This window comes from Schistocerca nitens, chromosome 11 (assembly GCF_023898315.1).
Source record: "Schistocerca nitens isolate TAMUIC-IGC-003100 chromosome 11, iqSchNite1.1, whole genome shotgun sequence".
In the NCBI taxonomy this organism is placed as follows: Eukaryota; Metazoa; Arthropoda; class Insecta; order Orthoptera; family Acrididae; genus Schistocerca; species Schistocerca nitens.
This window is the reverse complement of record NC_064624.1, coordinates 45,532,988-45,554,519: the sequence shown is the minus strand read 5'-3', so window position 1 is coordinate 45,554,519 and position 21,532 is coordinate 45,532,988.

Here is a 21,532-nt window from a genome sequence, read left to right as displayed (position 1 = left end):
AGGTAGCCAATAAATCGTCACCAGCATAATCACATCAGCAACTTCAAGAAACCCCTGGCAAAAGTTACAATGACTCTTAAGATACACAACTAGTGGCGTATCTCTTCAGGCACACTGGAAACAGTATCTAAAGAATGTGTATTTGGGTGAGCAACTGGCAGGAAACACCGTGACTCTCTTAGGGTAGCCAATATCTCGTCACCAGTAAAATCACATCTTCAAAGTCAAGAAAACGCTGGCAAGAGTAACGATGTTTCTCTTATGATACACAACTAGTGGCGTATCGCCTCAGGCAGACTGGCCACAGTATCTAAAAATGTGTATTTGGGTGAGCAACTGGCAGGAAGCACTATGACTCTCTTAAGGTAGCCAATGCCTCGTCACCAACATAATCACATCACCAACTTCAAGAAACCCCTTGCAAAGGTAACGAAGCTTCTCATAAGATACACAGCTAGTGGCGTGTCACTTCAGGCAGACTGGCCAAAGTATCTAAAAAATGTGTATTTGGGTGAGCAACTAGCAGGAATCACTATGACACTCATAAGGTAGCCAATGCCTCGTCACCAGCATAATCACATCAGCAACTTCAAGAAACCCCTGGCAAAAGTTACAATGACTCTTAAGATACACAACTAGTGGCGTATCTATCAGGCAGACAGGAAAGAATATCTAAAATATGTGTATTTGTGTGAAGAACTGGCAGGAATCTCTATGACTCTCTTGAGGTAGCCAATGCCTCGTCACCAGCAGAATCAAATCAGCAACTTCAAGAAACCCCTGGCAAAAGTAACGATGTTTCTCTTAAGATACACAACTAGTGACGTATCGCTTCAGGCAGACGACACAGTATCAAAAAATGTGTATTTGGGTGAGCAACTGGCAGGAAGCACTATGACTCTATTAAGGTAGCTAATAAATCGTCACCAGCATAGTCACATCAGCAACTTCAAGAAACCCCTGGCAAAAGTTACAATGACTCTTAAGATACACAACTAGTGGCGTATCTCTTCAGGCACACTGGAAACAGTATCTAAAGAATGTGTATTTGGGTGAGCAACTGGCAGGAAACACCGTGACTCTCTTAGGGTAGCCAATATCTCGTCACCAGTAAAATCACATCTTCAAAGTCAAGAAAACGCTGGCAAGAGTAACGATGTTTCTCTTATGATACACAACTAGTGGCGTATCGCCTCAGGCAGACTGGCCACAGTATCTAAAAATGTGTATTTGGGTGAGCAACTGGCAGGAAGCACTATGACTCTCTTAAGGTAGCCAATGCCTCGTCACCAACATAATCACATCACCAACTTCAAGAAACCCCTTGCAAAGGTAACGAAGCTTCTCATAAGATACACAGCTAGTGGCGTGTCACTTCAGGCAGACTGGCCAAAGTATCTAAAAAATGTGTATTTGGGTGAGCAACTAGCAGGAATCACTATGACACTCATAAGGTAGCCAATGCCTCGTCACCAGCATAATCACATCAGCAACTTCAAGAAACCCCTGGCAAAAGTTACAATGACTCTTAAGATACACAACTAGTGGCGTATCTATCAGGCAGACAGGAAAGAATATCTAAAATATGTGTATTTGTGTGAAGAACTGGCAGGAATCTCTATGACTCTCTTGAGGTAGCCAATGCCTCGTCACCAGCAGAATCAAATCAGCAACTTCAAGAAACCCCTGGCAAAAGTAACGATGTTTCTCTTAAGATACACAACTAGTGACGTATCGCTTCAGGCAGACGACACAGTATCAAAAAATGTGTATTTGGGTGAGCAACTGGCAGGAAGCACTATGACTCTATTAAGGTAGCTAATAAATCGTCACCAGCATAGTCACATCAGCAACTTCAAGAAACCCCTGGCAAAAGTTACAATGACTCTTAAGATACACAACTAGTGGCGTATCTCTTCAGGCACACTGGAAACAGTATCTAAAGAATGTGTATTTGGGTGAGCAACTGGCAGGAAACACTGTGACTCTCTTAGGGTAGCCAATATCTCGTCACCAGTAAAATCACATCTTCAAAGTCAAGAAAACGCTGGCAAGAGTAACGATGTTTCTCTTAAGTTACACAACTAGTGGCGTATCGCCTCAGACAGACTGGCCACAGTATCTAAAAATGTGTATTTGGGTGAGCAACTGGCAGGAAGCACTATGACTCTCTTAAGGAAGCCAATGCCTCGTCACCAACATAATCACATCACCAACTTCAAGAAACCCCTTGCAAAGGTAACGAAGCTTCTCATAAGATACACAGCTAGTGGCGTATCACTTCAGGCAGACTGGCCAAAGTATCTAAAAAATGTGTATATGGGTGAGCAACTAGCAGGAATCACTATGACACTCATAAGGTAGCCAATGCCTCGTCACCAGCATAATCACATCAGCAACTTCAAGAAACCCCTGGCAAAAGTTACAATGACTCTTAAGATACACAACTAGTGGCGTATCTATCAGGCAGACAGGAAAGAATATCTAAAATATGTGTATTTGTGTGAAGAACTGGTGGGAATCTCTATGACTCTCTTGAGGTAGCCAATGCCTCGTCACCAGCAGAATCAAATCAGCAACTTCAAGAAACCCCTGGCAAAAGTAACGATGTTTCTCTTAAGATACACAACTAGTGACGTATCGCTTCAGGCAGACGACACAGTATCAAAAAATGTGTATTTGGGTGAGCAACTGGCAGGAAGCACTATGACTCTATTAAGGTAGCTAATAAATCGTCACCAGCATAATCACATCAGCAACTTCAAGAAACCCCTGGCAAAAGTTACAATGACTCTTAAGATACACAACTAGTGGCGTATCTCTTCAGGCACACTGGAAACAGTATCTAAAGAATGTGTATTTGGGTGAGCAACTGGCAGGAAACACTGTGACTCTCTTAGGGTAGCCAATATCTCGTCACCAGTAAAATCACATCTTCAAAGTCAAGAAAACGCTGGCAAGAGTAACGATGTTTCTCTTAAATTACACAACTAGTGGCGTATCGCCTCAGACAGACTGGCCACAGTATCTAAAAATGTGTATTTGGGTGAGCAACTGGCAGGAAGCACTATGACTCTCTTAAGGAAGCCAATGCCTCGTCACCAACATAATCACATCACCAACTTCAAGAAACCCCTTGCAAAGGTAACGAAGCTTCTCATAAGATACACAGCTAGTGGCGTGTCACTTCAGGCAGACTGGCCAAAGTATCTAAAAAATGTGTATATGGGTGAGCAACTAGCAGGAATCACTATGACACTCATAAGGTAGCCAATGCCTCGTCACCAGCATAATCACATCAGCAACTTCAATAAACCCCTGGCAAAAGTTACAATGACTCTTAAGATACACAACTAGTGGCGTATCTATCAGGCAGACAGGAAAGAATGTCTAAAAAATGTGTATTTGTGTGAAGAACTGGCAGGAATCTCTATGACTCTCTTGAGGTAGCCAATGCCTCGTCACCAGCAGAATCAAATCAGCAACTTCAAGAAACCCCTGGCAAAAGTAACGATGTTTCTCTTAAGATACACAACTAGTGACGTATCGCTTCAGGCAGACGACACAGTATCAAAAAATGTGTATTTGGGTGAGCAACTGGCAGGAAGCACTATGACTCTCTTAAGGTAGCCAATAAATCGTCACCAGCATAATCACATCACCAACTTCAAGAAACCCCTGGCAAAAGTTACAATGACTCTTAAGATACACAACTAGTGGCGTATCTCTTCAGGCACACTGGAAAGAGTATCTAAAGAATGTGTATTTGGGTGAGCAACTGGCAGGAAATACTGTGACTCTCTTAGGGTAGCCAATATCTCGTCACCAGTAAAATCACATCTTCAAAGTCAAGAAAACGCTGGCAAGAGTAACGATGTTTCTCTTAAGATACACAACTAGTGGCGTATCGCCTCAGGCAGACTGGCCACAGTATCTAAAAATGTGTATTTGGGTGAGCAACTGGCAGGAAGCACTATGACTCTCTTAAGGTAGCCAATGCCTCGTCACCAACATAATCACATCACCAACTTCAAGAAACCCCTTGCAAAGGTAACGAAGCTTCTCATAAGATACACAGCTAGTGGCGTGTCACTTCAGGCAGACTGGCCAAAGTATCTAAAAAATGTGTATTTGGGTGAGCAACTAGCAGGAATCACTATGACACTCATAAGATAGCCAATGCCTCGTCACCAGCATAATCACATCAGCAACTTCAAGAAACCCCTGGCAAAACTTACAATGACTCTTAAGATACACAACTAGTGGCGTATCTATCAGGCAGACAGGAAAGAATATCTAAAAAATGTGTATTTGTGTGAAGAACTGGCAGGAATCTCTATGACTCTCTTGAGGTAGCCAATGCCTCGTCACCAGCAGAATCAAATCAGCAATTTCAAGAAACCCCTGGCAAAAGTAACGATGTTTCTCTTAAGATACACAACTAGTGACGTATCGCTTTAGGCAGACGACACAGTATCTAAAAATGTGTATTTGGGTGAGCAACTGGCAGGAAGCACTATGACTCTCTTAAGGTAACCAATAAATCGTCACCAGCAGAATCACATCAGCAACTTCAAGAAACCCCTGCCAAAAGTATCTATATGTCCCTTAAGATACACAACTAGTGGCGTACCTCTTCAGGCACACTGGAAACAGTATCTAAAGAATGTGTATTTGGGTGAGCAACTGGCAGGAAACACTGTGACTCTCTTAGGGTAGCCAATATCTCGTCACCAGAATAATCACATCTTCAAAGTCAAGAAAACGCTGGCAAGAGTAACGATGTTTCTCTTAAGATACACGACTAGTGGCGTATGGCTTCAGGCAGACGCCTCAGTATCTAAAAATGTGTATTTGGGTGAGCAACTTGCAGGAAGCACTATGACTCTCTTAAGGTAGCCAATGCCTCGTCACCAACATAATCACATCACCAACTTCAAGAAACCCCTTGCAAAGGTAACGAAGTTTCTCATAAGATACACAGCTAGTGGCGTGTCACTTCAGGCAGACTGGCCAAAGTATCTAAAAAATGTGTATTTGTGTGAGCAACTAGCAGGAATCACTATGACACTCATAAGGTAGCCAATGCCTCGTCACCAGCATAATCACATCAGCAACTTCAAAAAAACCCCTGGCAAAAGTTACAATGACTCTTAAGATACAAAACTAGTGGCGTATCTATCAGGCAGACAGGAAAGAATATCTAAAAAATGTGTATTTGTGCGGAGAACTGGCAGGAATCTCTATGACTCTCTTGAGGTAGCCAATGCCTCGTCACCAGCAGAATCAAATCAGCAACTTCAAGAAACCCCTGGCAAAAGTAACGATGTTTCTCTTAAGATACACAACTAGTGTCGTATCGCTTCGGGCAGACGACACAGTATCTAAAAATGTGTATTTGGGTGAGCAACTGGCAGGAAGCACTATGACTCTCTTAAGGTAGCCAATAAATCGTCACCAGCAGAATCGCATCAGCAACTTCAAGAAACCCCTGGCAAAAGTATCTATATGTCCCTTAAGATACACAACTAGTGGCGTATCTCTTCAGGCACACTGGAAACAGTATCTAAAGAATGTGTATTTGGGTGAGCAACTGGCAGGAAACACTGTGACTCTCTTAGGGTAGCCAATATCTCGTCACCAGAATAATCACATCTTCAAAGTCAAGAAAACGCTGGCAAGAGTGACGATGTTTCTTTTAAGATACACAACTAGTGGCGTATCGCTTCAGGCAGACTGGCCTCAGTATCTAAAAATGTGTATTTGGGTGAGCAACTGGCAGGAAGCACTATGACTCTCTTAAGGTAGCCAATGCCTCGTCACCAACATAATCACATCACCAACTTCAAGAAACCCCTTGCAAAAGTATCTATATGTCCCTTAAGATACACAACTAGTGGCGTATCTCTTCAGGCACACTTGAAACAGTATCTAAAGAATGTGTATTTGGGTGAGCAACTGGCAGGAAACACTGTGACTCTCTTAGGGTAGCCAATATCTCGTCACCAGTAAAATCACATCTTCAAAGTCAAGAAAACGCTGGCAAGAGTAACGATGTTTCTCTTAAGATACACAACTAGTGGCGTATCGCCTCAGGCAGACTGGCCACAGTATCTAAAAATGTGTATTTGGGTGAGCAACTGGCAGGAAGCACTATGACTCTCTTAAGGTAGCCAATGCCTCATCACCAACATAATCACATCACCAACTTCAAGAAACCCCTTGCAAAGGAAACGAAGCTTCTCATAAGATACACAGCTAGTGGCGTGTCACTTCAGGCAGACTGGCCAAAGTATCTAAAAAATGTGTATTTGTGTGAGCAACTAGCAGGAATCACTATGACACTCATAAGGTAGCCAATGCCTCGTCACCAACATAATCACATCACCAACTTCAAGAAACCCCTTGCAAAGGTAACGAAGCTTCTCATAAGATACACAGCTAGTGGCGTGTCACTTCAGGCAGACTGGCCAAAGTATCTACAAAATGTGTATTTGGGTGAGCAACTAGCAGGAATCACTATGACACTCATAAGGTAGCCAATGCCTCGTCACCAGCATAATCACATCAGCAACTTCAAGAAACCCCTGGCAAAAGTTACAATGACTCTTAAGATACACAACTAGTGGTGTATCTATCAGGCAGACAGGAAAGAATATCTAAAAAATGTGTATTTGTGTGTAGAACTGGCAGGAATCTCTATGACTCTCTTGAGGTAGCCAATGCCTCGTCACCAGCAGAATCAAATCAGCAAAAGTAACGATGTTTCTCTTAAGATACACAACTAGTGACGTATCGCTTCAGGGAGACGACACAGTATCTAAAAATGTGTATTTGGGTGAGCTACTGGCAGGAAGCACTATGACTCTCTTAAGGTAGCCAATAAATCGTCACCAGCAGAATCACATCAGCAACTTCAAGAAACCCCTGGCAAAAGTATCTATATGTCCCTTAAGATACACAACTAGTGGCGTATCTCTTCAGGCACACTGGAAACAGTATCTAAAGAATGTGTATTTGGGTGAGCAACTGGCAGGAAACACTGTGACTCTTTTATGGTAGCCAATATCTCGTCACCAGTAAAATCACATCTTCAAAGTCAAGAAAACGCTGGCAAGAGTAACGATGTTTCTCTTAAGATACACAACTAGTGGCGTATCGCCTCAGGCAGACTGGCCACAGTATCTAAAAATGTGTATTTGGGTGAGCAACTGGCAGGAAGCACTATGACTCTCTTAAGGTAGCCAATGCCTCGTCACCAACATAATCACATCACCAACTTCAAGAAACCCCTTGCAAAGGTAACGAAGCTTCTCATAAGATACACAGCTAGTGGCGTGTCACTTCAGGCAGACTGGCCAAAGTATCTAAAAAATGTGTATTTGGGTGAGCAACTAGCAGGAATCACTATGACACTCATAAGGTAGCCAATGCCTCGTCACCAGCATAATCACATCAGCAACTTCAAGAAACCCCTGGCAAAAGTTACAATGACTCTTAAGATACACAACTAGTGGCGTATCTATCAGGCAGACAGGAAAGAATATCTAAAAAATGTGTATTTGTGTGAAGAACTGGCAGGAATCTCTATGACTCTCTTGAGGTAGCCAATGCCTCGTTACCAGCAGAATCAAATCAGCAACTTCAAGAAACCCCTAGCAAAAGTAACGATGTTTCTCTTAAGATACACAACTAGTGACGTATCGCTTCAGGCAGACGACACAGTATCTAAAAATGTGTATTTGGGTGAGCAACTGGCAGGAAGCACTATGACTCTCTTAAGGTAGCCAATAAATCGTCACCAGCAGAATCACATCAGCAACTTCAAGAAACCCCTGGCAAAAGTTACAATGACTCTTAAGATACACAACTAGTGGCGTATCTCTTCAGGCACACTGGAAACAGTATCTAAAGAATGTGTATTTGGGTGAGCAACTGGCAGGAAACACTGTGACTCTCTTAGGGTAGCCAATATCTCGTCACCAGTAAAATCACATCTTCAAAGTCAAGAAAACGCTCGCAAGAGTAACGATGTTTCTCTTAAGATACACAACTAGTGGCGTATCGCCTCAGGCAGACTGGCCACAGTATCTAAAAATGTGTATTTGGGTGAGCAACTGGCAGGAAGCACTATGACTCTCTTAAGGTAGCCAATGCCTCGTCACCAACATAATCCAATCACCAACTTCAAGAAACCCCTTGCAAAGGTAACGAAGCTTCTCATAAGATACACAGCTAGTGGCGTGTCACTTCAGGCAGACTGGCCAAAGTATCTAAAAAATGTGTATTTGGGTGAGCAACTAGCAGGAATCACTATGACACTCATAAGGTAGCCAATGCCTCGTCACCAGCATAATCACATCAGCAACTTCAAGAAACCCCTGGCAAAAGTTACAATGACTCTTAAGATACACAACTAGTGGCGTATCTATCAGGCAGACAGGAAAGAATGTCTAAAAAATGTGTATTTGTGTGAAGAACTGGCAGGAATCTCTATGACTCTCTTGAGGTAGCCAATGCCTCGTCACCAGCAGAATCAAATCAGCAACTTCAAGAAACCCCTGGCAAAAGTAACGATGTTTCTCTTAAGATACACAACTAGTGACGTATCGCTTCAGGCAGACGACACAGTATCAAAAAATGTGTATTTGGGTGAGCAACTGGCAGGAAGCACTATGACTCTCTTAAGGTAGCCAATAAATCGTCACCAGCATAATCACATCACCAACTTCAAGAAACCCCTGGCAAAAGTTACAATGACTCTTAAGATACACAACTAGTGGCGTATCTCTTCAGCCACACTGGAAAGAGTATCTAAAGAATGTGTATTTGGGTGAGCAACTGGCAGGAAATACTGTGACTCTCTTAGGGCAGCCAATATCTCGTCACCAGTAAAATCACATCTTCAAAGTCAAGAAAACGCTGGCAAGAGTAACGATGTTTCTCTTAAGATAAACAACTAGTGGCGTATCGCCTCAGACAGACTGGCCACAGTATCTAAAAATGTGTATTTGGGTGAGCAACTGGCAGGAAGCACTATGACTCTCTTAAGGTAGCCAATGCCTCGTCACCAACATAATCACATCACCAGCTTCAAGAAACCCCTTGCAAAGGTAACGAAGCTTCTCATAAGATGCACAGCTAGTGGCGTGTCACTTCAGGCAGACTGGCCAAAGTATCTAAAAAATGTGTATATGGGTGAGCAACTAGCAGGAATCACTATGACACTCATAAGGTAGCCAATGCCTCGTCACCAGCATAATCACATCAGCAACTTCAAGAAACCCCTGGCAAAAGTTACAATGACTCTTAAGATACACAACTAGTGGCGTATCTATCAGGCAGCCAGGAAAGAATGTCTAAAAAATGTGTATTTGTGTGAAGAACTGGCAGGAATCTCTATGACTCTCTTGAGGTAGCCAATGCCTCGTCACCAGCAGAATCAAATCAGCAACTTCAAGAAACCCCTGGCAAAAGTAACGATGTTTCTCTTAAGATACACAACTAGTGACGTATCGCTTCAGGCAGACGACACAGTATCAAAAAATGTGTATTTGGGTGAGCAACTGGCAGGAAGCACTATGACTCTCTTAAGGTAGCCAATAAATCGTCACCAGCATAATCACATCACCAACTTCAAGAAACCCCTGGCAAAAGTTACAATGACTCTTAAGATACACAACTAGTGGCGTATCTCTTCAGGCACACCGGAAACAGTATCTAAAGAATGTGTATTTGGGTGAGCAACTGGCAGGAAATACTGTGACTCTCTTAGGGTAGCCAATATCTCGTCACAAGTAAAATCACATCTTCAAAGTCAAGAAAACGCTGGCAAGAGTAACGATGTTTCTCTTAAGATACACAACTAGTGGCGTATCGCCTCAGGCAGACTGGCCACAGTATCTAAAAATGTGTATTTGGGTGAGCAACTGGCAGGAAGCACTATGACTCTCTTAAGGTAGCCAATGCCTCGTCACCAACATAATCACATCACCAACTTCAAGAAACCCCTTGCAAAGGTAACGAAGCTTCTCATAAGATACACAGCTAGTGGCGTGTCACTTCAGGCAGACTGGCCAAAGTATCTAAAAAATGTGTATTTGGGTGAGCAACTAGCAGGAATCACTATGACACTCATAAGGTAGCCAATGCCTCGTCACCAGCATAATCACATCAGCAACTTCAAGAAACCCCTGGCAAAACTTACAATGACTCTTAAGATACACAACTAGTGGCGTATCTATCAGGCAGACAGGAAAGAATATCTAAAAAATGTGTATTTGTGTGAAGAACTGGCAGGAATCTCTATGACTCTCTTGAGGTAGCCAATGCCTCGTCACCAGCAGAATCAAATCAGCAATTTCAAGAAACCCCTGGCAAAAGTAACGATGTTTCTCTTAAGATACACAACTAGTGACGTATCGCTTTAGGCAGACGACACAGTATCTAAAAATGTGTATTTGGGTGAGCAACTGGCAGGAAGCACTATGACTCTCTTAAGGTAGCCAATAAATCGTCACCAGCAGAATCACATCAGCAACTTCAAGAAACCCCTGCCAAAAGTATCTATATGTCCCTTAAGATACACAACTAGTGGCGTATCTCTTCAGGCACACTGGAAACAGTATCTAAAGAATGTGTATTTGGGTGAGCAACTGGCACGAAACACTGTGACTCTCTTAGGGTAGCCAATATCTCGTCACCAGAATAATCACATCTTCAAAGTCAAGAAAACGCTGGCAAGAGTAACGATGTTTCTCTTAAGATACACAACTAGTGGCGTATCGCTTCAGGCAGACTGGCCTCAGTATCTAAAAATGTGTATTTGGGTGAGCAACTGGCAGGAAGCACTATGACTCTCTTAAGGTAGCCAATGCATCGTCACCAACATAATCACATCACCAACTTCAAGAAACCCCTTGCAAAAGTATCTATATGTCGCTTAAGATACACAACTAGTGGCGTATCTCTTCAGGCACACTTGAAACAGTATCTAAAGAATGTGTATTTGGGTGAGCAACTGGCAAGAAACACTGTGACTCTCTTAGGGTAGCCAATATCTCGTCACCAGAATAATCACATCTTGAAAGTCAAGAAAACGCTGGCAAGAGTAACGATGTTTCTCTTAAGATACACGACTAGTGGCGTATCGCTTCAGGCAGACGCCTCAGTATCTAAAAATGTGTATTTGGGTGAGCAACTGGCAGGAAGCACTATGACTCTCTTAAGGTAGCCAATGCCTCGTCACCAACATAATCACATCACCAACTTCAAGAAACCCCTTGCAAAAGTATCTATATGTCCCTTAAGATACACAACTAGTGGCGTATCTCTTCAGGCACACTTGAAACAGTATCTAAAGAATGTGTATATGGGTGAGCAACTGGCAGGAAACACCATGACTCTCTTAGGGTAGCCAATATCTCGTCACCAGTAAAATCACATCTTCAAAGTCAAGAAAACGCTGGCAAGAGTAACGATGTTTCTCTTAAGATACACAACTAGTGGCGTATCGCCTCAGGCAGACTGGCCACAGTATCTAAAAATGTGTATTTGGGTGAGCAACTGGCAGGAAGCACTATGACTCTCTTAAGGTAGCCAATGCCTCGTCACCAACATAATCCAATCACCAACTTCAAGAAACCCCTTGCAAAGGTTACGAAGCTTCTCATAAGATACACAGCTAGTGGCGTGTCACTTCAGGCAGACTGGCCAAAGTATCTAAAAAATGTGTATATGGGTGAGCAACTAGCAGGAATCACTATGACACTCATAAGGTAGCCAATGCCTCGTCACCAGCATAATCACATCAGCAACTTCAAGAAACCCCTGGCAAAAGTTACAATGACTCTTAAGATACACAACTAGTGGCGTATCTATCAGGCAGACAGGAAAGAATATCTAAAAGATGTGTATTTGTGTGAAGAACTGGCAGGAATCTCTATGACTCTCTTGAGGTAGCCAATGCCTCGTCACCAGCAGAATCAAATCAGCAACTTCAAGAAACCCCTGGCAAAAGTAACGATGTTTCTCTTAAGATACACAACTAGTGATGTATCGCTTCAGGCAGACGACACAGTATCAAAAAATGTGTATTTGGGTGAGCAACTGGCAGGAAGCACTATGACTCTCTTAAGGTAGCCAATAAATCGTCACCAGCATAATCACATCAGCAACTTCAAGAAACCCCTGGCAAAAGTTACAATGACTCTTAAGATACACAACTAGTGGCGTATCTCTTCAGGCACACTGGAAACAGTATCTAAAGAATGTGTATTTGGGTGAGCAACTGGCAGGAAACACTGTGACTCTCTTAGGGTAGCCAATATCTCGTCACCAGTAAAATCACATCTTCAAAGTCAAGAAAACGCTGGCAAGAGTAACGATGTTTCTCTTAAGATACACAACTAGTGGCGTATCGCCTCAGGCAGACTGGCACAGTATCTAAAAATGTGTATTTCGGTGAGCAACTGGCAGGAAGCACTATGACTCTCTTAATGTAGCCAATGCCTCGTCACCAACATAATCACATCACCAACTTCAAGAAACCCCTTGCAAAGGTAACGAAGCTTCTCATAAGATGCACAGCTAGTGGCGTGTCACTTCAGGCAGACTGGCCAAAGTATCTAAAAAATGTGTATATGGGTGAGCAACTAGCAGGAATCACTATGACACTCATAAGGTAGCCAATGCCTCGTCACCAGCATAATCACATCAGCAACTTCAAGAAACCCCTTGCAAAAGTTACAATGACTCTTAAGATACACAACTAGTGGCGTATCTATCAGGCAGACAGGAAAGAATTTCTAAAAAATGTGTATTTGTGTGAAGAACTGGCAGGAATCTCTATGACTCTCTTGAGGTAGCCAATGCCTCGTCACCAGCAGAATCAAATCAGCAACTTCAAGAAACCCCTGGCAAAAGTAACGATGTTTCTCTTAAGATACACAACTAGTGACGTATCGCTTTAGGCAGACGACACAGTATCTAAAAATGTGTATTTGGGTGAGCAACTGGCAGGAAGCACTATGACTCTCTTAAGGTAGCCAATAAATCGTCACCAGCAGAATCACATCAGCAACTTCAAGAAACCCCTGCCAAAAGTATCTATATGTCCCTTAAGATACACAACTAGTGGCGTATCTCTTCAGGCACACTGGAAACAGTATCTAAAGAATGTGTATTTGGGTGAGCAACTGGCACGAAACACTGTGACTCTCTTAGGGTAGCCAATATCTCGTCACCAGAATAATCACATCTTCAAAGTCAAGAAAACGCTGGCAAGAGTAACGATGTTTCTCTTAAGATACACAACTAGTGGCGTATCGCTTCAGGCAGACTGGCCTCAGTATCTAAAAATGTGTATTTGGGTGAGCAACTGGCAGGAAGCACTATGACTCTCTTAAGGTAGCCAATGCATCGTCACCAACATAATCACATCACCAACTTCAAGAAACCCCTTGCAAAAGTATCTATATGTCGCTTAAGATACACAACTAGTGGCGTATCTCTTCAGGCACACTTGAAACAGTATCTAAAGAATGTGTATTTGGGTGAGCAACTGGCAGGAAACACTGTGACTCTCTTAGGGTAGCCAATATCTCGTCACCAGAATAATCACATCTTGAAAGTCAAGAAAACGCTGGCAAGAGTAACGATGTTTCTCTTAAGATACACGACTAGTGGCGTATCGCTTCAGGCAGACGCCTCAGTATCTAAAAATGTGTATTTTGGTGAGCAACTGGCAGGAAGCACTATGACTCTCTTAAGGTAGCCAATGCCTCGTCACCAACATAATCACATCACCAACTTCAAGAAACCCCTTGCAAAAGTATCTATATGTCCCTTAAGATACACAACTAGTGGCGTATTTCTTCAGGCACACTTGAAACAGTATCTAAAGAATGTGTATATGGGTGAGCAACTGGCAGGAAACACCATGACTCTCTTAGGGTAGCCAATATCTCGTCACCAGTAAAATCACATCTTCAAAGTCAAGAAAACGCTGGCAAGAGTAACGATGTTTCTCTTAAGATACACAACTAGTGGCTTATCGCCTCAGGCAGACTGGTCACATTATCTAAAAATGTGTATTTGGGTGAGCAACTGGCAGGAAGCACTATGACTCTCTTAAGGTAGCCAATGCCTCGTCACCAACATAATCACATCACCAACTTCAAGAAACCCCTTGCAAAGGTAACAAAGCTTCTCATAAGATACACAGCTAGTGGCGTGTCACTTCAGGCAGACTGGCCAAAGTATCTAAAAAATGTGTATTTGGGTGAGCAACTAGCAGGAATCACTATGACACTCATAAGGTAGCCAATGCCTCGTCACCAGCATAATCACATCAGCAACTTCAAAAAACCCCTGGCAAAAGTTACAATGACTCTTAAGATACACAACTAGTGGCGTATCTATCAGGCAGACAGGAAAGAATATCTAAAAGATGTGTATTTGTGTGAAGAACTGGCAGGAATCTCTATGACTCTCTTGAGGTAGCCAATGCCTCGTCACCAGCAGAATCAAATCAGCAACTTCAAGAAACCCCTGGCAAAAGTAACGATGTTTCTCTTAAGATACACAACTAGTGACGTATCGCTTCAGGCAGACGACACAGTATCAAAAAATGTGTATTTGGGTGAGCAACTGGCAGGAAGCACTATGACTCTCTTAAGGTAGCCAATAAATCGTCACCAGCATAATCACATCAGCAACTTCAAGAAACCCCTGGCAAAAGTTACAATGACTCTTAAGATACACAACTAGTGGCGTATCTCTTCAGGCACACTGGAAACAGTATCTAAAGAATGTGTATTTGGGTGAGCAACTGGCAGGAAACACTGTGACTCTCTTAGGGTAGCCAATATCTCGTCACCAGAAAAATCACATCTTCAAAGTCAAGAAAACGCTGGCAAGAGTAACGATGTTTCTCTTAAGATACACAACTAGTGGCGTATCGCCTCAGGCAGACTGGCCACAGTATCTAAATATGTGTATTTCGGTGAGCAACTGGCAGAAAGCACTATGACTCTCTTAAGGTAGCCAATGCCTCGTCACCAACATAATCACATCACCAACTTCAAGAAACCCCTTGCAAAGGTAACGAAGCTTCTCATAAGATGCACAGCTAGTGGCGTGTCACTTCAGGCAGACTGGCCAAAGTATCTAAAAAATGTGTATATGGGTGAGCAACTAGCAGGAATCACTATGACACTCATAAGGTAGCCAATGCCTCGTCACCAGCATAATCACATCAGCAACTTCAAGAAACCCCTGGCAAAAGTTACAATGACTCTTAAGATACACAACTAGTGGCGTATCTATCAGGCAGACAGGAAAGAATGTCTAAAAAATGTGTATTTGTGTGAAGAACTGGCAGGAATCTCTATGACTCTCTTGAGGTAGCCAATGCCTCGTCACCAGCAGAATCAAATCAGCAACTTCAAGAAACCCCTGGCAAAAGTAACGATGTTTCTCTTAAGATACACAACTAGTGACGTATCGCTTCAGGCAGACGACACAGTATCAAAAAATGTGTATTTGGGTGAGCAACTGGCAGGAAGCACTATGACTCTCTTAAGGTAGCCAATAAATCGTCACCAGCATAATCACATCACCAACTTCAAGAAACCCCTGGCAAAAGTTACAATGACTCTTAAGATACACAACTAGTGGCGTATCTCTTCAGGCACACTGGAAACAGTATCTAAAGGATGTGTATTTGGGTGAGCAACTGGCAGGAAATACTGTGACTCTCTTAGGGTAGCCAATATCTCGTCACCAGTAAAATCACATCTTCAAAGTCAAGAAAACGCTGGCAAGAGTAACGATGTTTCTCTTAAGATACACAACTAGTGGCGTATCGCCTCAGGCAGACTGGCCACAGTATCTAAAAATGTGTATTTGGGTGAGCAACCGGCAGGAAGCACTATGACTCTCTTAAGGTAGCCAATGCCTCGTCACCAACATAATCACATCACCAACTTCAAAAAACCCCTTGCAAAGGTAACGAAGCTTCTCATAAGATACACAGCTAGTGGCGTGTCACTTCAGGCAGACTCGCCAAAGTATCTAAAAAATGTGTATTTGGGTGAGCAACTAGCAGGAATCACTATGACACTCATAAGGTAGCCAATGCCTCGTCACCAGCATAATCACATCAGCAACTTCAAGAAACCCCTGGCAAAACTTACAATGACTCTTAAGATACACAACTAGTGGCGTATCTATCAGGCAGACAGGAAAGAATATCTAAAAAATGTGTATTTGTGTGAAGAACTGGCAGGAATCTCTATGACTCTCTTGAGGTAGCCAATGCCTCGTCACCAGCAGAATCAAATCAGCAATTTCAAGAAACCCCTGGCAAAAGTAACGATGTTTATCTTAAGATACACAACTAGTGACGTATCGCTTTAGGCAGACGACACAGTATCTAAAAATGTGTATTTGGGTGAGCAACTGGCAGGAAGCACTATGACTCTCTTAAGGTAGCCAATAAATCGTCACCAGCAGAATCACATCAGCAACTTCAAGAAACCCCTGCCAAAAGTATCTATATGTCCCTTAAGATACACAACTAGTGGCGTATCTCTTCAGGCACACTGGAAACAGTATCTAAAGAATGTGTATTTGGGTGAGCAACTGGCACGAACCACTGTGACTCTCTTAGGGTAGCCAATATCTCGTCACCAGAATAATCACATCTTCAAAGTCAAGAAAACGCTGGCAAGAGTAACGATGTTTCTCTTAAGATACACAACTAGTGGCGTATCGCTTCAGGCAGGCTGGCCTCAGTATCTAAAAATGTGTATTTGGGTGAGCAACTGGCAGGAAGCACTATGACTCTCTTAAGGTAGCCAATGCATCGTCACCAACATAATCACATCACCAACTTCAAGAAACCCCTTGCAAAAGTATCTATATGTCGCTTAAGATACACAACTAGTGGCGTATCTCTTCAGGCACACTTGAAACAGTATCTAAAGAATGTGTATTTGGGTGAGCAACTGGCAGGAAACACTGTGACTCTCTTAGGGTAGCCAATATCTCGTCACCAGAATAATCACATCTTGAAAGTCAAGAAAACGCTGGCAAGAGTAACGATGTTTCTCTTAAGATACACGACTAGTGGCGTATCGCTTCAGGCAGACGCCTCAGTATCAAAAAATGTGTATTTGGGTGAGCAACTGGCAGGAAGCACTATGACTCTCTTAAGGTAGCCAATGCCTCGTCACCAACATAATCACATCACCAACTTCAAGAAACCCCTTGCAAAAGTATCTATATGTCCCTTAAGATACACAACTAGTGGCGTATCTCTTCAGGCACACTTGAAACAGTATCTAAAGAATGTGTATATGGGTGAGCAACTGGCAGGAAACACCATGACTCTCTTAGGGTAGCCAATATCTCGTCACCAGTAAAATCACATCTTCAAAGTCAAGAAAACGCTGGCAAGAGTAACGATGTTTCTCTTAAGATACACAACTAGTGGCGTATCGCCTCAGGCAGACTGGTCACATTATCTAAAAATGTGTATTTGGGTGAGCAACTGGCAGGAAGCACTATGACTCTCTTAAGGTAGCCAATGCCTCGTCACCAACATAATCACATCACCAACTTAAGAAACCCCTTGCAAAGGTAACGAAGCTTCTCATAAGATACACAGCTAGTGGCGTGTCACTTCAGGCAGACTGGCCAAAGTATCTAAAAAATGTGTATTTGGGTGAGCAACTAGCAGGAATCACTATGACACTCATAAGGTAGCCAATGCCTCGTCACCAGCATAATCACATCAGCAACTTCAAGAAACCCCTGGCAAAACTTACAATGACTCTTAAGATACACAACTAGTGGCGTATCTATCAGGCAGACAGGAAAGAATATCTAAAAATTGTGTATTTGTGTGAAGAACTGGCAGGAATCTCTATGACTCTCTTGAGGTAGCCAATGCCTCGTCACCAGCAGAATCAAATCAGCAATTTCAAGAAACCCCTGGCAAAGGTAACGATGTTTCTCTTAAGATACACAACTAGTGACGTATCGCCTTAGGCAGACGACACAGTATCTAAAAATGTGTATTTGGGTGAGCAACTGGCAGGAAGCACTATGACTCTCTTAAGGTAGCCAATAAATCGTCACCAGCAGAATCACATCAGCAACTTCAAGAAACCCCTGCCAAAAGTATCTATATGTCCCTTAAGATACACAACTAGTGGCGTATCTCTTCAGGCACACTGGAAACAGTATCTAAAGAATGTGTATTTGGGTGAGCAACTGGCACGAAACACTGTGACTCTCTTAGGGTAGCCAATATCTCGTCACCAGAATAATCACATCTTCAAAGTCAAGAAAACGCTGGCAAGAGTAACGATGTTTCTCTTAAGATACACAACTAGTGGCGTATCGCTTCAGGCAGACTTGCCTCAGTATCTAAAAATGTGTATTTGGGTGAGCAACTGGCAGGAAGCACTATGACTCTCTTAAGGTAGCCAATGCATCGTCACCAACATAATCACATCACCAACTTCAAGAAACCCCTTGCAAAAGTATCTATATGTCGCTTAAGATACACAACTAGTGGCGTATCTCTTCAGGCACACTTGAAACAGTATCTAAAGAATGTGTATTTGGGTGAGCAACTGGCAGGAAACACTGTGACTCTCTTAGGGTAGCCAATATCTCGTCACCAGAATAATCACATCTTGAAAGTCAAGAAAACGCTGGCAAGAGTAACGATGTTTCTCTTAAGATACACGACTAGTGGCGTATCGCTTCAGGCAGACGCCTCAGTATCTAAAAATGTGTATTTGGGTGAGCAACTGGCAGGAAGCACTATGACTCTCTTAAGGTAGCCAATGCCTCGTCACCAACATAATCACATCACCAACTTCAAGAAACCCCTTGCAAAAGTATCTATATGTCCCTTAAGATACACAACTAGTGGCGTATCTCTTCAGGCACACTTGAAACAGTATCTAAAGAATGTGTATATGGGTGAGCAACTGGCAGGAAACACCATGGCTCTCTTAGGGTAGCCAATATCTCGTCACCAGTAAAATCACATCTTCAAAGTCAAGAAAACGCTGGCAAGAGTAACGATGTTTCTCTTAAGATACACAACTAGTGGCGTATCGCCTCAGGCAGACTGGTCACATTATCTAAAAATGTGTATTTGGGTGAGCAACTGGCAGGAAGCACTATGACTCTCTTAAGGTAGCCAATGCCTCGTCACCAACATAATCCAATCACCAACTTCAAGAAACCCCTTGCAAAGGTAACGAAGCTTCTCATAAGATACACAGCTAGTGGCGTGTCACTTCAGGCAGACTGGCCAAAGTATCTAAAAAATGTGTATTTGGGTGAGCAACTAGCAGGAATCACTATGACACTCATAAGGTAGCCAATGCCTCGTCACCAGCATAATCACATCAGCAACTTCAAGAAACCCCTGGCAAAAGTTACAATGACTCTTAAGATACACAACTAGTGGCGTATCTATCAGGCAGACAGGAAAGAATATCTAAAAGATGTGTATTTGTGTGAAGAACTGGCAGGAATCTCTATGACTCTCTTGAGGTAGCCAATGCCTCGTCACCAGCAGAATCAAATCAGCAACTTCAAGAAACCCCTGGTAAAAGTAACGATGTTTCTCTTAAGATACACAACTAGTGACGTATCGCTTCAGGCAGACGACACAGTATCAAAAAATGTGTATTTGGGTGAGCAACTGGCAGGAAGCACTATGACTCTCTTAAGGTAGCCAATAAATCGTCACCAGCATAATCACATCAGCAACTTCAAGAAACCCCTGGCAAAAGTTACAATGACTCTTAAGATACACAACTAGTGGCGTATCTCTTCAGGCACACTGGAAACAGTATCTAAAGAATGTGTATTTGGGTGAGCAACTGGCAGGAAACACTGTGACTCTCTTAGGGTAGCCAATATCTCGTCACCAGTAAAATCACATCTTCAAAGTCAAGAAAACGCTGGCAAGAGTAACGATGTTTCTCTTAAGATACACAACTAGTGGCGTATCGCCTCAGGCAGACTGGTCACATTATCTAAAAATGTGTATTTGGGTGAGCAACTGGCAGGAAGCACTATGATTCTCTTAAGGTAGCCAATGCCTCGTCACCAACATAATCCAATCACCAACTTCAAGAAACCCCTTGCAAAGGTAACGAAGCTTCTCATAAGATACACAGCTAGTGGCGTGTCACTTCAGGCAGACTGGCCAAAGTATCTAAAAAATGTGTATTTGGGTGAGCAACTAGCAGGAATCACTATGACACTCATAAGGTAGCCAATGCCTCGTCACCAGCATAATCACATCAGCAACTTCAAGAAACCCCTGGCAAAACTTACAATGACTCTTAAGATACACAACTAGTGGCGTATCTATCAGGCAGACAGGAAAGAATATCTAAAAAATGTGTATTTGTGTGAAGAACTGGCAGGAATCTCTATGACTCTCTTGAGGTAGCCAATGCCTCGTCACCAGCAGAATCAAATCAGCAACTTCAAGAAACCCCTGGCAAAAGTAACGATGTTTCTCTTAAGATACACAACTAGTGACGTATCGCTTCAGGCAGACGACACAGTATCAAAAAATGTGTATTTGGGTGAGCAACTGGCAGGAAGCACTATGACTCTCTTAAGGTAGCCAATAAATCGTCACCAGCATAATCACATCAGCAACTTCAAGAAACCCCTGGCAAAAGTTACAATGACTCTTAAGATACACAACTAGTGGCGTATCTCTTCAGGCACACTGGAAACAGTATCTAAAGAATGTGTATTTGAGTGAGCAACTGGCAGGAAACACTGTGACTCTCTTAGGGTAGCCAATATCTCGTCACCAGTAAAATCACATCTTCAAAGTCAAGAAAACGCTGGCAAGAGTAACGATGTTTCTCTTAAGATACACAACTAGTGGCGTATCGCCTCAGGCAGACTGGCCACAGTATCTAAAAATGTGTATTTCGGTGAGCAACTGGCAGGAAGCACTATGACTCTCTTAATGTAGCCAATGCCTCGTCACCAACATAATCACATCACCAACTTCAAGAAACCCCTTGCAAAGGTAACGAAGCTTCTCATAAGATGCACAGCTAGTGGCGTGTCACTTCAGGCAGACTGGCCAAAGTATCTAAAAAATGTGTATATGGGTGAGCAACTAGCAGGAATCACTATGACACTCATAAGGTAGCCAATGCCTCGTCACCAGCATAATCACATCAGCAACTTCAAGAAACCCCTGGCAAAAGTTACAATGACTCTTAAGATACACAACTAGTGGCGTATCTATCAGGCAGACAGGAAAGAATGTCTAAAAAATGTGTATTTGTGTGAAGAACTGGCAGGAATCTCTATGACTCTCTTGAGGTAGCCAATGCCTCGTCACCAGCAGAATCAAATCAGCAACTTCAAGAAACCCCTGGCAAAAGTAACGATGTTTCTCTTAAGATACACAACTAGTGACGTATCGCTTCAGGCAGACGACACAGTATCAAAAAATGTGTAT